The sequence below is a fragment of the Bos taurus genome, chromosome 11, assembly GCF_002263795.3.
Source record: "Bos taurus isolate L1 Dominette 01449 registration number 42190680 breed Hereford chromosome 11, ARS-UCD2.0, whole genome shotgun sequence".
Lineage (NCBI taxonomy): Eukaryota > Metazoa > Chordata > Mammalia > Artiodactyla > Bovidae > Bos > Bos taurus.
The window spans coordinates 93,212,750-93,229,409 of record NC_037338.1 but is presented as its reverse complement, the minus strand read 5'-3'; positions in this window follow the sequence as shown (position 1 = coordinate 93,229,409).

Below are 16,660 nucleotides of genomic sequence, written 5' to 3'. Positions count from 1 at the left end.
GGCTCACAGAGATGAAGCAACTTCAGTCGAAGTCACAAAGTCTTGGAATCGCAGTGCTGGGACTCAATCCAGGTCAGGAATGACTCCAAAGCCAGTACTGTTTTCTTGAGTGGTTTCTCAATGGGGCGCTATTGACCTTTTGGGTAGGATTTTTCCCCCACACAGGGCAGGAAGTTTAGCTGGCTAATAGTAAGCTCAGTCACGGCAACAACCAAAAATTGTTCAATGCATTTCTAACCTCCCCTCTCCCTCCAGGAGATTACATCTAACTCTGGCTGAGAACCATAACACCACACTGACCAAGCCTGGGGCTTTTCTGTCGCCTCAGGACCGGACACAGAGAAAGTACTTAGTAAACCTCTGATGAATGAATGAATGAAATATTCTGGAGTCAGATAAGAGTAGGTGTGAAACCCAGCTCTACCACTTCCTAGCCGTATGGTGTTAAGCCAGTTACTTAACCCTTCTGTGCCTCGGTTTCCTCATGTGTAAGATGGGGAGAACACCAGCACCATCTTTATACGGTTATTATGAGGATTCAATAAGTTAATTCTCATAAAATGCTTAGGTCATTGCCTGACATTTAAGCTCTGTAATCAGTGTTTCTTAAATAAATGAACCCAATAAATGTATCAATGAATGAATGACTACTGCTTATACACACACACACAATCAGGAGTATACAATGTGCAAACACTTGCATATTTGTTATCTCATTTGATTATCTCCCTTACCCTATAAAGGAAGGTTATGCACATTTTACAGATGAAAAACCTCGCTCAAGAGTTGGGGTGATTTGGCTAGAGTCTCCCAGTTGTTAACCGCAGCTCCAGAATTTCAAACTCTGGCTTCTCTGAGTTTTCCATCCCCTGCAAATATGTGGCATTTTGATGCCACGAATGATGCTTGAAGGCTCTTCCAAGAGCCTGGACAGGGAGGGGCCATCCTGATTCCCCGGCAATAAAGAACCAATTTCTCATCCATCCTGCCTAGGGCTCTCTCACGGGGCTTCCCTCGCTCTGTGGGGTGTGCGTATATGCGTGTGTGTGCACGCATGTGCGCATGTATATGTGAGTCACTGAGGGGCTGGGGATTGAGGAGGCCCAGCCCTGCGGCCAGGACCACAGGACCACAAGAAAGAGCTGAGCGGTGAGTGCGGACTGGCCAGCCATCTGCCCACAGGCCCCACTCTGAGGAGAGAAGCCCTGGCTCTGGAGACGCCTCAGAGCCCCCAAGCCTAAGCCCTTAGGACAAGAACTAGGTGTCTCCAGGGCACCTGGGACCCAGCACACAGGGCCAGACTCCCTGCTCTGAGATTCCTTTCAGTTGCACTGCATCCATCCTACAAACCCTCATGAGGCGGCATCTTGGCAAACCTCCAGATGGTCTGCTGGAGACTTCCACTTTTAGGGAGCTCTCAGACGATGGGTGAGCCTCAGAGGAGTAGAAGGCAGAGGATGCGGTATTCCTGGGGACGCACACACATTCACGCAATGAGAGTCCCTTCTTCCCAGGCCAAGATTCAAGTCACAGCCTAGTGAGCCCCCACAACAGTGGAAGTGTAGAGCGGTAGAAGGACAGAGAAACACGGGGATGGCCCGCACCTCAGCCGCTCCCCTCAGCAGGTTTCTCCTTGCTGGTATCTCAGTCCGCCTCCTTTCCCTGCAGCACAACGTAGATTATGCTGGATCTAGACTCCTCCTTATTCCTGTCCACTTGGACTCTTCAACTTTCCTATCCAGACCAACCCAACCTATTTCAGCTCAACCCACCTCAGTTCTCCTAAATTCAACTCGTCCACCCAACTCAACTTCTTTCCACCCAACCCACCCAAATTTGGCCCTGCCAAATGCAACCAAACTCTGCTCCACTCAGCCGCAAGCAACCCATCTCCACACAACCCAACTCGGCTTAACTCGACTAAATTCCATTCAAGGAACATCAGCTCAACTCAGGGCCACTCAGCCAAATTGGGCTCTATTCAATCCAACCAAACTAAATTTTGTTCAACCAACCCACCCCAGCATGACATAACACAACTCTATTCCACCCAAACCAAACTCAATACACTCAACCCAACTCAATTCAGCTCAACTAAACCCATCCCTACCCAGCTCTGTTCTTGTTTTGCTTTTCCTCCTTCTGCCACACACTAAATACTTGCTTCCCAATCCTGCCCCTTTGGCAGACTCCCTATCCTTCCCCAAATAGTGAGACTCCGAGTCAAAACCTGACCTAAAAAGAAGATGGGGAATGTTTCCTTAGGATTTTCCACCTCCTTTCTTTCCTCCCAACACTAACCACATCCCTTCACTGATAACAACCTTCATTCATCTCTGACTTCCCACCACTTGCCCTTACCCTTTCGTGAAAGCCCAAGGCCACGAAGCCTCAGAGACCTCAGCCTAAGGGGCCTCTCATCTCTGCACACACTACCCCCAGGGAGGTGGGGTCTGGGGAACATTTAGATTGGGCAGGCGGGAGGGTCCCAGCCCCAGAGGAAATTTAATGGGCAGAAGTAGGACCACCAGACCTGAGCACCTTGGGGGCAAAAGGCTCTGGGTTTTTTTACAATGGCACCCCATTCCAGTACTCCTGCCTGGAAAATCCCATGGATGGAGGAGCCTGGAAGGCTGCAGCCCATTGTGTCGCTGAGGGTTGGACAGGACTGAACGACTTCACTTTCACTCTTCACTTTCATGCACTGGAGAAGGAAATGGCAACCCACTCCAGTGTTCTTGCCTGGAGAATCCCAGGGACAGGGGAGCCTGGTGGGCTGCTGTCTATGGGGTCACACAGAGTCGGACACGACTGAAGTGACTTAGCAGCAGCAGCAACAGCAGCAGGGAGCAGAAGGCTCTGTGACTGGCTTCCCTGCCACATCCACCTGGCCCTCTTTCCACTCCTGGAAGGCCCTGCCTTCCTTTCCCTGCCTTATGGCTCAGTCCTTGCTCATCTCTGTATCTCTTTCCCTCTCTTGGTCATTATCTCTGTGTATGAGTGGCCTTGTTGCCTCTTCTCTATCTTGGACACGCTCTTCCTCTTTTACTCTCTCATGTGGTTAATCTTCTTGCTGACCCTCCTCTGTCACTATTTCTGGTACAATCAGCTTCATGTTCGATGCTCTGGCTGGGGAGTTAAGTTCTCCCTCCATCCCCTCTGCCTCTTTCTGATGGAGAAACCCACAGTCACCCAGGCACTGCCTGGGAACCTCTCCGGCTGCTGAGTCAGGCCTGAGGCCACCTGCACCTGCGCTGAATCTGCTTCCCTCAGAAGGAAGGAAAGCACAACTCTACACCTTAGAACCTAGAAGGGGCTTTCGGCCCATCTTCCCATTTTATGGATGGGGAAACTGAGCCCCGGAGGCTGCAGGGGCAAAGCCTAAGATCATTCAGAGACAACAGAGTGAAAACGAGGCCCTCCTGAGCTGGAGACCCCAGACTCTGAACCTACAGGAAGAAGGCAGGGAGGCCAGACTGGTGGGAGAACAGTTGTCTCCACCCTGGAAGCTGTCTCCAGGACCGAGAGAATTCTGTCCTTTCCCAAAGCATCTCAGAGCGGTGCCTCCGTCTGTCTGTCTAACTCTTAGCAAAGTGTATTCCCTGAGTGGGGTGGGGAAGAAAGGAGACAAGAGGCAACCTAGGTGCCCCTCTGGTGAGGGTCACTTACCGCTGACCGTGACCTTTCCCATCTCTTGAGGTCGGGACCCAGCCCGGCACAAAAGCACAATTCTGAAAGCACGGCAGGGAAGGCGTCACGGGCCCAGGGGAAAGGAGGAAGCCGGGCTTTGGCCTCCAGCAACAGAGCCGCAGCCTGTGAGGGTCAGTGCGGGGGTTTCAGCCAGACAGAATCTAGAATCCAGCCACTGAGGCACAGCTCCCCCAAACCACCCTGGTCCCAGGGAAGGGTGAGCATGCAGGCCCAGCACCAGGAGGATATTCCTCCCTGCCCCCACACCCCTACACACCTCCTCTGGCCTCCTGGTCAGCCCAGGCTCCAGCAGGAACCAAGCCACGGCCAGCCAGCGAGACGGCCCTGCCCCAGCCCAGAAGGCAGGCCCCAGCTCTCTCCTCCTTGGCTGGGACTGGCTGCACCTGTAACTACTCTGAGATGCTCTCTCAGCACCTCTGAGTTCCTGGGCAGGCGCCGGCCCGCCTTCCTCGGAATTCTAGGCTGTCTGAAAATAGCAAGAAGAGAGGACTGTGGTCTGTGTAGTGGGCAGAGAGAAGCTGGGACAGGGCAGAATGGGGGCAGGGTGAGATTCTAGGCACAGGCACAGACGCCACCAGGACTGGTGCTGACCTGATCTCAAGTACCCTCCACCCCCTCCCATAAGCCCCAGCTTCCTGCTTTTCTGTAGAAAGGGCCCAGCCCTTTCCACTGAACAGATCCGGAGACCCAGAGGGGGAAGCAGGGGGCCCCGAAGACACAGAGCAGAAGCTGGGGCTCCTGGTCCTCAGACTCCCGCTCCGTCCTCAGCAAGCTCTTGGGGTGGAGTTCGGGTTGGGCTCTAGCTGCCTCATCTGCACAAGAGGCCCAGTTCAGGAGGTTCTCTCCCCACCTGAACTGTTGCAACCCCAGGAGAGCCCTGGTCCTCAGAACCCACAGCGGAGCCTGTCTAGCTCCCTCCCAGAGGCCCTGGGAAGGCAGGTCCCCTCCCTCCCTCTGCCTTTGCCTGGGCTGGCTCTTCCTTCCTCTTTTCCCCAGCACCCCTCTCCCCACCCCCACCCTGGGCCCCACAGAGCTGGGGAGGAGGGGAAACAGAGGGCGAATCTGAGGCCCTGCTGAGCCTCAGGGCAGGCCAGGTCCCCAGGGGTGAGCTCACTGAGCTGACCTCATGCACTCCCACCCACCAGGCAGTCTGCATCTTGGAAGGTCCTGGGGACAGTGGGACTCTGAAGTCAGCTTCCCCAGCTCCCCGCTGGCCCTACCATCTCGGGATCTCGTGACACGAATTGTTTCCTCTGCCCGATGGGCCTCTTGCAGGTGGACCAGCTGCCACCACCTTCCCTGGAAGTAAGTTTGTTTCAAGAGGCTACAAGGGCCACTTCCACCAGGAAGCATGAGTCCTGCCTCTGTTCTTACTGGGTGGGGGACCCGTGTGGCTGCCCTGTGTATCTCTTCCTTTGGTTGATCTCTGTCGGTATCCTTTCCCTGTAAGAAACCACAACTGTGAGTATCAGAGCCTTCGGTGAGTTGTGTGAGTCTTTGTAGTGAATGACCAGACCTGAGGGCACCGCCCAGACTTGCTGTTGGTGTCAGAAGTGAGGCAGCCTCGTGTGCAGACTGTGCCCTCTGACCTTGTAATTGGCCCCAGCTTCCTGCAGCTTCGACCACTGACTCCTCACCATAGCCCTCTGACGGAGGTCCTGTCATCATGGAGGCTGTTTTACAGACTGGGGAACTAAGTCGCCTGATCAAGGGTGCACAGTTGGCAAATGAGAAGCAGGTGAGATTTGAGAGCTGGCAGCCAAGCCCCGGTGGCTCAGTCATAAAGAATCTGTCTGCAGTGCAGGAGACCGGGGCTCGTTCCCTGGGTTGGGAAGATCCCCTGGAGAGGGGAATGGAAACCCACTCCAGTATTCTTGCCTGGAGAATTTCATGGACAGAGGAGCCTGGTAGGCTACAGTTCATGTGGTCAAAAGAGTTGGACACAACTGAGCCACTAATACACACACAGCACCAAGCCCTGGTGGCTCAGTCAGTAAAGAATCTGCCTGCAATGTAGGAGATCAGGGTTTGATCCCTGGCTGGGGAAGATCCCCTGGAAAAGGAAATGGCAACCTGCTCCAGTATTCTTGCCTGGGAAATTCCATGGACAGAGAAGCCTGGAGGGCTACAGTCCATGGAGTCACAAAGAATCGGACACGACTTAGAGACTAAACAATAATGACAAATTCCAGCATTAATGATCCTGGAGTCCCGAAGAGGTTAATGTCCCCGAACAGGGCTGACCCTGCCCCATGACACAGGGTCCCTTGTACAGACCAGGACTGCTGCTAGATCCAGAGCCAAGGTGGCCCCTGCCCCTACCTCAGAGTTGCCACCAGGTGGCAGCAGAGGCCGTCTTTTTCCAGGAAGTCTGTCTAGCAGAGGAAGAGGTGAACCTCTCTGCTGGGGATGATGACCCACTGGGGAGACCTGGGGAAACGGGCCTGGGGCCTCATCCAGCGGGCTATGAACCTGAATTCCTGCAGGTACAGAGTCAAACAGCCCTGATCTAGGAGGCAGGAATCCTGGGTTCTAATACCGCCTGTGACCCACACCTGCTCCTCTCTGAGGCTCAGGTTTCTCGTCTATAAAGAGCCCAAACCCTTCATGAGAGCCAGAAGCTGGCAGAGGCACTTCTAACCTCCTCTCTGGCTTTCTACCCCTAATAGATGAGGCTCTCAAATATATCTGCAGAGACAACACCTTTTTTTTTTTTTTTAACAAAATCCTAAGTGCTCTTCACCCATCCCATGTACAGAGGAGAGATTTATACTGACCTGCTCTAGTTAGGGTGGAGGTTGGGGACCCTTACCAAATCACACAGAGGACCATCCAGGCCCCTCACCCTGGCAATCGAGGCCCCACGCTCCCTCCCCCTCTGGTGTCTTCTTTCACTACTCTGCTCTTTCCCCTCTATTCTGTGGGATCCTACTGTGTGAAGGATCAGGACTGGCTACATAATTTGCAGGGGCCAGTGCAAAATGAAACAGTGGGCCCCTCGTTCAAAAATTGTTTAAAACTTCACAACAGTGACAGAAGAGCATTAAACCAAGCACATCCACGGAGCCATTCGTGAAGTCTGTGCACAGTGAAAGGTGTCTGAAATCCAGCCAGCCAGTGCCCAAATGGGGGCTTTGTCTGCAAGAAGATAGTCACCTTTTTCTTCACTCAAGGGTACTTTCTGCTGTCAAGTTGGAGTCCAGCAAGGCCGCATCCTCCCAGAAGGGAGCGCCTTTCCCAAAGTCACACAAAGGTACCGTATTGGCCAGTAGCCACTCTGCCCAAATCCTCTGAGATTCATGACCCTGGCATGTGAAATGTGCTCCTGGACTGCTTGTTGAATGAGAGAAGGGAACCAGAAGATGGACACAGGACACTGGAGGACAGAGATGAGAGCAAAGCCTGGCAAACAACTGTGGCCGATTAATGTTTGATGAATGAATAAATGAATGACTCAGTGAATGTGGAGACCAGACATATATCTAAGTAACAGCACTGTAGAATTATGAAGCTAAAAGAGACTGAGAAGTCATCACATCTCAGGGTTTGAAACTATAGGGTTCTTCAAAGGTGTGAGTGAGTGAGTCAGAGCCGCTCGGTTGTGTCTGACTCTTTGCAACCCCATGGACTGCAGCCCATCAGGCTCCTCTGTCCATGGGATTCTCCAGGCAAGAATATTGGAGTGGGTTGCCATTCCCTTCTCCAGGAGATCTTTCCGTCCCAGGGATTGAACCCAGGTCTCCCACATTGCAGGCAGGTCCTTTACCATCTGAGCCACCAGGGAAGCCCTTCAAAGGTGCAGGGGACTGCAGAGCTGTGCTGAGGACAACAGAAGGGCAGATGGCAAAATCCAGGCACTCAGGGCTCAGGCCCCCTTCCTGCCTTCCACCCTGGTAGATCTCACATTCTGGGCTCCTATGAAAGCTGTTGTTTGAAGAATTCAGCTGGCTCAGGAAAAGGCAAGAGACTTACCTATTGTCATACAACAGAGGCTGGAGAGAGGAGGGCAAAGAAGAGGGGTCAGAGATGTGAGGTCAGAGGTCACCTGGGAGCTCCCAGATGAGAGGCTAAGACAATCAGTGCCGGCAGAAGCATGAACTTCAGAAAGTGGAGCTTTGCTAGGATGGACCACATCTTGGGTCACAAATCAAGTTTCAGTAAATAAGAAAATTGAAATCACATCAAGCATCTTTTCTGACCACAATGCTATGAGACTAGATGTCAATTACAGGGAAAACAAAAAAAAAAACCTGTAAAAAACACAAACACATGGAGATTAAACAATGCATTTCTAAATAATGAACAGGCTACTGAAGAAATTAAAAAGGAAATACAAACATTCCTAGAAACAAATGACAATGAAATCATGATGAGTCAAACCTATGGAATGCAGCAAAAGCAGTTCTAAGAGGGAAGTTTATAGCAATACAATCCTACCTCAAGAAACAAGAAAAATATTGAATAGACAACCTAACTTTACACCTAAAACAACTGGAAAAAAGAACAGAAAAACCCCAAAGTTAGTAAAAGTAAAGAAATCATAAAGATCACAGCAGAATATATATGAAAAAGAAATGAAGGAAAACAATAGTAAAGATTAGTACAACTAAAAGCTGTTTCTTTGAGAAGACAAAAAAATTGACAAACCGTTGGAAACTGGAGTTTTGTACCAAAAAAGTGAGATTAAAACTCAGACACAGCAGCTCAGAGCAGAAATTCAAGGTTGAGTACCAAGCTCAGAGGCCAAAGGGAAAGGTTCGATTCATTGCTTTTATTTATTGAGCACCTGCTATGTCCTAGGCAGAGTTCCTGGCCCCAGAACACCACAGCCAACAAGACAAAGTCCCTTGCCTCAACAGGGATCACATTTGGGGTTGGGGGGAAGGTGGAGAAGAAATAAACATTATTATAAGAAAACATAGAAACCCACCAGGTAGAGAGAGAGAAGTGATATGAAGAAAATTCGACAGAGTGACACAGACTGCCTGTAAGTAGGCTAGTTCTTATAGGGTGGTCAGGGAGGGCCTCCCTGAGGAGGTGACATTTGAGCTGAGCTCTGAATGAGCTGGGCCTGCTTGGGGTGAGGGGGTGGAGCTGCGGAGTCGTCAGCCTAGAGAGCCTGCAGATCCCCGCTTGGAAGTCGAGCGGGCTGGGCAGGAAGTCTGGCCCCCTGTAACCATATCCCCAGGAAGGAGGAAGCCAGGAAGGCGCTTTCAGCAGTCGTATTCATCAAGCCCGGCTGCACTAACCCCCAGGCAGCACCAGGGGCTCCTCAGGGCCCCTATCCACCTTTAGCCGCCTGGGGAGGAGGCATTGAGGAGGGGTGGGGAGGGAGGGCAGCCTACAGTGGGCCCTGGATTCTCTTCCAGACAATAAATGCTTCCAGGTTCCTGGGGAGCATTCCATGGGTCACAGCCGCATCTGATCTCAATTACCCCCGGTGTAGGGTTCCCAGGCTGGGAGGGGGCGGAGTGGAGTGAGGGCCGCTTCTCCATAATCAGAATCTCCTGGCCCAGGGGGTGAAGGCACCCCATAACAGGTCCCCCAGATTGCAGCACTCAGGGACTGGTTTCTCCTCTGGCTGTTGGGTGAAAGGTCTCTGCATCCTAGGCATTTTGCTGTGTGACCTGGTGCAAGTCACTTAACCTCTCTGGGCCCTTTTGTGAAATAGTGAGGATTCCACCTTTTCCTTCAAAGGCTAGAGTACAGTCCTGGCCTGGAGGGCAAACCTTAGCACTGTGGGCTGGGGTGGGCTGGGCTAGAATGGGGTGGGGTTACTGTTGTTGTCCAGTTGCTCAGTCATGTCCAGTTCTTTGCGATCCCCATGGACTGCAGCACGCCAGGCTTCCCTGTCCTTCACCATCTCCTGGAGTTTGCTCAAATTCATGTCCATGGAGTCAATGATGCCATCCAACCAACCACCTCATCCTCTCTCGCCCCTTCTCCTTCTGCCTTCAATCTTTCCCAGCATCAGGGTCTTTTCTATCTTGATTAAATCTTAACCCTTCTGCAAATACAGCCCCACCCAAGAGTATGCTGCTAAAGTCACAGGGATTAATATCTCTTAAAGGCTCAATGGTAAAGAACCTGCCTGCAATGCAGGAGACACAGGATCAAGATCCATCCCTGGGTCGGGAGGATCCCCTGGAGAAGGGACCAGCAACCCACTCCAGTATTCTTGCTTGGGAAATCCCACGGACAGAGGAGCCTGGCAGGATACAGTCCATGGGGTGGCAAAGAGTCGGACAGGACTGAGCACGCAAAACAGACCAGGGACAAGCCCCTCTCCTGCTCCCTCAACCTGCTTATGCAAGACTCTTCACCTCTTCACCCTGCAGTTCACTTCAGCCCACCTCCGAGGGAATGTGAAGATCAAATGAGAAATGAGTGGGAAAGCTGCTTTGAAAAGAGCCACATCAGTAACCCTGTTCGTTTGATCGATTTTAAGACGGACAACAACGACAAAAACTACCGCCCTTCCAAGCGCCAGAAAAAAAGACCCTTTATTTGCATAAAGGCTGTTGGATACCATTTCTGTGATGAACCCGACTCCGCCAGGCCTCAGTTTCCCCATCCATAACAGAGCCTGCAGACCAAGTTCCATCCTGAAGAGGGTCTTTGGGGGCGTTTGTCATGGGCAGCGCCTTTTGCACAAAGGAGTGTCGCTCAAGCTACACTGGTGGGTGATCTTTAGTAGATAAAACATTCCCCCTGCAGCCAGGCTTTCACCGCCTCCCTTCGTTCCCGAGGGACTGCGGCGCAGGGCTAGGTTTTCAGTGGGACAAGCAGACTGGAGGGGACAGAGGGGAGAGTCGGGACGCAGGGAGCGCCTGGGTTGCTACGGAGGTGGACTTCCAGGGGCTTTATCTTCTTTTACACGCGAGGAAACGCAAGCTCGGGAGGCGGCGAGCCGGGATTCGAACCCGCGGACAGAGGGCCGCAGGGGCGGGGCGCATCGCCTGGAGCGGATGCCGGGGGTCAGCGGAGCGCGGGGCCGCACTTCCTCCGGCCGCCCTAGCCGCTGGCCGGCCGGCCGCTCGGCAGGCGCTGCTTTGTCCTTTTATGTTCGCGCGGGGCCGGGAACTCCCTGCCCGGGGCCGCGGCCGGCGAACAATGCGCCGTTTCCTGCCGCCCGGCCCGCCGCGGCCCCGGGCCCGCTCCCCGCCCCGCGGCCGCCGGGAAGTGAGCCGGAGCCCCGCCGGCCGCGCCGGTACAGAGGGTCGCGCCCCGGGAGACGGCGGGGGCCGGGGAGGGGGCGCGGACGGGGGCGGGGGCGGCAGCCGGTGGGCGCCCGTCCCTTCCCGGCGCACTGAACACGCGGCTGGCTCAGGTGGGTCGGGTCCCCGCGTGCTCAGAGGCCCGGGCGCGCGGGGCACCCAGGGACCCTCTCAATACCGCACAGGCCCCCACCGAGCTGCCCGCGCCTCTCCAACGACCCCGGCCTGCGCTGGGCGCTGCAATTCAGCGGGGAGCAAAACCAGAGACGCCCCGGGCTCCTGCAGCTAACGGTGCACCCAGGGGGAAAGCAGTGAGCATCACGCATCACTGAATTATTAATATATTGTGTATTTAAAAGTGACATACAGACACTACTATGTATAAAATAGATAACCACTGAGCACCCATTGTGTAGCACAGGGAACTCTATTCAATGCTCTGTGGTGACCTAAATGGGAAGGAAATCCAAAAAAGAGAGGATGTGTATATACCTATAGCTCATTCACTTTGCTATAAACAGAAAACTAACACGATATTGTAAAGCAACTATACTCCGATAAAAAAAAAAATTTTTTTTTTTAAGTGATACTTCTTTGGGAGAAAATAGAGACTGGCATGGGAAATTGGGTCTCTTTTAAATGGGTGGTTATAGATGTTTCTGGAGTAGGAAATGGCAACCCACTCCAGTATATTTGTGTGGGAGAGACTTGTGTAGGTGTGTTTGTGGGAAGAGTTAGTACAGGGGTCCATTTACTCCAAGGTTCACAATATACATACTTAGGTATATACTATGTGATATGTTTTACTTAATGAACACAAGACATGTAAATAAATGTGTTACTGTTGCTCAGTCACTCAGTCATCTCCAACTCTCTGTGACCGCATGGACTGCAGCACTCCAGATTTCCCTTCCTTCACCATCTCCCAGCGCTTGCTCAAACTCACGTTCACTGAGTCACTGATGCCAACCAACCATCTCATCCTCTGTTGCACCCTTCTCTTCCTGCCCTCAATCTTTTCCAGCATCAGAGTCTTTTCCAATGAGTTGGGTCTAATGTGTTAAGATGCATTATATTGACAAGTGGCTTATGAAATTAGAAAAATCACATACTTGAGGTATGTGATATATACGAGCCTGTACTTGTACACCAGACCTTGTACTGGGGAGCTGAAGAGTATATGTAAATACGGGAATGATGGATATCTGGGTTGAGGCATGGAGACAAATGTGCGTGCAGAGAGGTGATACATATAGATACAAATATGGTGTAGAGGACACTCATACTGTACAGATACACTGCATCACACGTGGTTTCATAGGTGCACATGTATGTAAAGTATTGTGTGCACATAATATTATGTATTATGCATGGGTGTACATAGGCTCATCAGTGTAAACAGTGCATGTGTGTGTGATGCACAGACGGGATATATTGCATATTCTTTTGAGATGTATATGTCTGTTTATGACTCATGTTCAGTGTATCTATGCACAAATGTCACCTTCTCAGCTAAACATCTATGCTGTGCTTAGTTGCTCAGTCATGTCTGACTCTGTGACCCCATGGACTGTAGCCCACTAGGCTCCTCTCTCCATAGGACTTTACCCCCTCCAGTATTCTTGGGCTTCCCTGATGGTTGGGAAAATCCCCTGGAGGAAGGCATGGCAACCCACTCCAGGATACCTGCCTGGAGAACCCCAAGACAGTATCTTGCCTGTATCCATACTTCCGCATATTGCCTTGTACCTATTTATACATCCATACACATGTATCCTGTGCAAATAGTAGTAATAATATTTACAGGATACTTACTATGTGCCAGATAGAGTGCTACGTGCTTTACTTGGATTGAAGTGAAGTTGCTCAGTCATGTCCAACTCCTTGCGACCCTATGTTTGGGGCAGCCTCCCATGCCTCCATGCGTGCTCAGTCCAAATCTTTGCAACCTTGTGGACATTAGCTTACCAGGCTCCTCCGTCCATGGGATTTTCCAGGCAAGAGTACTGAAGTGGGTTGCCATTTCCTTCCCCAGGGGATGTTCCCAACCCAGGGATTGAACCTGGGTCTCCTGCATTGCAGGTAGACTCTTTACTGTCTGAGCCACCAGGGAATTACTTGGATTATCTTACGATAACCATGCAAAGTCGGTATTTTCTGTTTAACCAGTCGTTAAAAGCTCTCACTGCAGTCAGATTGCCTGAGTTTTAATCCTGGCTTCACCATCATTTAACCTCTGAGAGCTTCCGTTTTCTCATCTGTAAAATAGGGACATTAGTTATACTTACTTTTAGGGTTTTTGTGAAAAGTCCAATAAGATAATATTAATAATTCATGAAAATGACAGTCCCGGGCACATAGTATGTGCTCAGTGAAAGTTCGCTGTGTTTATTATTATCCATTTTACAGATGAGAAAAGCCAGGCTCAGAGAGGGTAAATGAGTTGCTGGAGATCACACAGTCTCTAAGGGGAGGAGGCCCGCCTGGAGCACAGGTCTATGTGGTCACACAGTTCATGTTCAGACCCTCACAGTATTCATCATTCCTGCCCCCACATCACACAGTGGGGACAGGCAACATTTATAGCAGGCACACACACCACACAGCCTCCCTCTGCTCCTACTTTTGTTTTATTTTCAGAGACTGACTTGTCTCTTTTCTTCCTTTCTTTTTTCTTTTTGTCTGCACTGGGCCTTCATAGCAGCCTGCAGGCTCAGTAAGCCGAGGCGCATGGATTTAGTTGCCCTGTGGCCTGTGAGATCTTAGATCCCCCCCCAGGGATCAAACTTGTGTCCCCCGCGTTGGAAGGCAGATTCTTAACTGCTGGATCACCAGGGATGTCCCGGCTCCATACATCATACATCATACATAATTTAATACATACATCACCCAGCTCCCAGTGTGTATCTGTCACACAGATGTAAATTCATTCAACAGTTACATATAATCAACATCTATTCACCTAGCCAGGCACCCAGCTAGTGCTGAGGGGCCAGCAGTCAGCATGGTGAACTTGGTTCTTGTTCTTACAGTGCTTATAGCCCAGGACCTACAACTGTGAACACACACCACATGTAACCTGTGTACCCACAGCCCTGCCGTGCACACAGGTCTGCATAGGTAATCCTGTACATACAGCCCCCATGTATGAGTCTCCCACACACCTCTGTGCTGGAGCAGCTGCACATAGTCCAAAGAGCACAAATGTCATTCACACAGACTCAGGACATCCATACTACATGTTCTGTATCCACCTCACACATGAGGTCGTTCACACGTGGCTGATGCGCACACCCTCCTTAACTCATGTCCAGGTATTACACACACCTGGCTTATGTTGCTCAGGTACCTGTTCCTCTTTCTGCCCCACACGGGCAGCTTGGGAGGCCCAAGGCCAGTCTCTCTAAGCAGGTCCAGAGGGATGGAGGTCAGGGATGCAGGGCTTGGACCCCCATCGCAGAGGAGGAAAGGTGGCCCCTGGCTTCACGGCCGGCGGCCAGGAAATTATAGTCGACACCAAACCAAAGCGGCCCCTTCTCAGGCCAGGTAATCAGGCCTTTCCCGGATTCGGCCTGACAGCTTAAATGTTCTAATTCCGCTGCCAGGGGGCCCAGCTCCCCACTCCGGCCGCGGCTCAGGCCCCGGCCCTCCACGGTAATTGGACCCATGTTTTCATTACCCTGAGATTAGACAGGTCCCCTCCGGGGCCGGGGGGGTGGGGGACGCCTGCAGCTGCGGGGGAACCATCCCCGGCACGAACGCATTTACCTGATTATGGAGTTTATTTTATAGCAATTGTCCAGAGTGCTGGAGGCCCCGTCCCCCCTGCCTCCAGCTCCCCTGGCTCCAGAGGCCTCTACTAACCCCTGGACAAGTGGTTTCTGCCTAATGTACTGCCACCTCCCCCGACCCTTCAATCCTGGAGGCTCCCCCCACCAGAGAGATCCCCCTGCATGGACTGGGTCCCTTAAAAAAATCATTTGCGAAGTTTGGAGGGAGGCAGGAAGGTAAGAACATTCCCAGAATCTTCTCCTGGGGTGCATAGAGGGGTAAGATCATACCTCCAGAGCTGTTTCATTTATTCATTCAACTAACACGTATTCAGGTTCCATGTTAGTGGCAATGCCATTGGTGGGTGAGGAGGTTCATTCATTGACACAAAGTGGAGGCCAGAAAAGAATGTGCATATGGCCACGCCTTCCCAGAGATCTCAGCCTAGACGGAGAGACCGGCAATTCTCCCAGCGTATGATTTCTGCTTAGGTGAGGCTGTGAGATGTACAGGATGAAACAGTTAAGAAAGGGGGCCTGGAAGGGAGGCATTTTAAACAGAAGTCACAGCAAGTGCAACAGCCTGCAGAGAGAGAACCGGATGTGTTTGAGGAACAGAAAAAAGTTGATGAAGCTAAAAGTTTAGGGTGTGCAGGGTCAGCCCAGAGACTGGAGTTAGAGTTCTGGTCACAAAGTGAAAGTCACTCGGTCCTGTCTGACTCTTTGTGACCCCATGGACTATACAGTCCATGGAATTCTCCAGGCCAGAATACTGGAGTGGGGAGCCCTTCCCTTCTCCAGGGGATCTTCCTAACCCAGGGATCAAACCCAGGTCTTCTGTATTGCAGGCAGATTCTTTATCAGCTGAGCCATGAGGGAAGCCCAAGAATACTGGAGTGGGTAGCCTATCCCTTCTCCAGGGGGTCTTCCTAAGCCATGAATCCAACCAGGGTCTCCTACATTGCCGATTCTTTACCAACTGAGCTGAGGGAAGCCCTTCTATCACAAAGGGCCTCCCTCAAAATTGTTTCCATTTCACCCTGAGGACCTGCTAGCCACGGGAGGGTTTGGGGCAGAAGAGGGAGCCATTGCATAGCACGTGTGAGCCCTCACTGTGTGCCAGGTGTGGCTCTGAGCACCTTGAGTGTGGTAACTCATCTTATCCACACGTCAGCCCCACGCGGGTACATACTCCAGGACCTCAATCCTGTCTCCACAATGCTATAAGCTTCAGTGACCAAAAGGTCTTACAGACACTTGGTGACCTGAACTGAGGAGGAGACACTATTTTGGTCTTCATTTCACTACCTGGTATGAATATTCATATATTTTGTTGGGAAAAAAATGTGAATGAGTTTGATTATGAGCAATGCCCCCAGGGACTTCCCTGGTGATCCAGTAGCTAAGACTCCATGTTCCCAATGTAAGGGGCCTGGGTTCGATTCCTGGTCAGGGAACTAGATCCTGGGTGCTGCAACTAAGACCCAGCACAGCCAGATAAATAAATAAAAATATATTTTTTTAAATGCTCCAGGCCCCATGGGGAGGTTGTACAATATACAGGGTGTATTGTGTAATAGACTTTAGAATCAGACACGCTCTGACAGCATTCAACTTGATAGATTTTTAGATAAGGGATTCTGGGCTTCTAGTATGGCAATGGCACCCCACTCCAGTACTCTTGCCTGGAGAATCCCAGGGATTGGGGAGCCTGGTGGGCTGCCATCTATGGGGTCGCACAGAGTTGGACATGACTGAAGCGACTTAGCAGCAGCAGCAGCAGCAGTATAATCTTTATTTTACAGATGAGGAAACTATAGAACTAGGTTAAGTATTCAAGAGCACTCAGCAAGACAGAGTCTGACCATCGCAGTACACACCCTTTTGGCTTTTGATGTTCTGAATCGGGGGTCTGGGCCTGCTCCAGGGGTTAGGGGCCCTGGGGTGATGGTCAGGAGCTGA